At 51.2% G+C, this 590-nt stretch overlaps 1 non-coding gene across 1 annotated transcript; it reads left to right on the top strand.

Moving 5' to 3' along the window:
- The first annotated feature begins 257 nt into the window (after positions 1–257).
- On the top strand, positions 258–331 carry Trnal-caa (transfer RNA leucine (anticodon CAA)). Its single transcript has one exon. It is a non-coding gene; the product is annotated as a tRNA-Leu (tRNA).
- Positions 332–590: the final 259 nt, after the last annotated feature.

The raw sequence follows: 590 nt of genomic DNA, 5'->3' as shown, positions 1-590 counted from the left end.
AAGGTCCCGAGTTCGAGTCTCGGTCGGTCACACAGTTTTAATCTGCCAGGAAGTTTGATATCAGCGCACACTCCGCTGCAGAGTGAAAATCTCATTCTGGAAACATCCCCCAGGCTGTGGCTAAACCATGTCTCCGCAGTATCCTTTCTTTCAGGAGTGCTACTTCTGCAAGTTTCGCAGGAGAGCTTCTGTAAAGTTTGGAAGGTAGGAGACGAGATACTGGCAGAAGTAAAGCTGTGAGGAGTGGACGTGAGTCGTGCTTCGGTAGCTCAGTGGTAGAGCACTTGCCCGCAAAAGGCAAAGGTCCCGAGTTCGAGTCTCGGTCGGGCACACAGTTTTAATCTGCCAGGAAGTTTGATATCAGCGCACACTCCGCTGCAGAGTGAAAATCTCATTCTGGAAACATCCCCCAGGCTGTGGCTAAGCCATGTCTGCGCAGTATCCTTTCTTTCAGGAGTGCTAGTTCTGCAAGGTTCGCAGGAGAGCTTCTGTAAAGTTTGGAAGGTAGCACACGAGATACTGGCAGAAGTAAAGCTGTGAGGAGTGGACGTGAGTCGTGCTTCGGTAGCTCAGTGGTAGAGCACTTGCCC

This window comes from Schistocerca nitens, chromosome 11, assembly GCF_023898315.1.
Source record: "Schistocerca nitens isolate TAMUIC-IGC-003100 chromosome 11, iqSchNite1.1, whole genome shotgun sequence".
Lineage (NCBI taxonomy): Eukaryota > Metazoa > Arthropoda > Insecta > Orthoptera > Acrididae > Schistocerca > Schistocerca nitens.
Note: the sequence above shows the minus strand (reverse complement) of the source record. Positions and strands in the feature narration are given on the sequence as shown.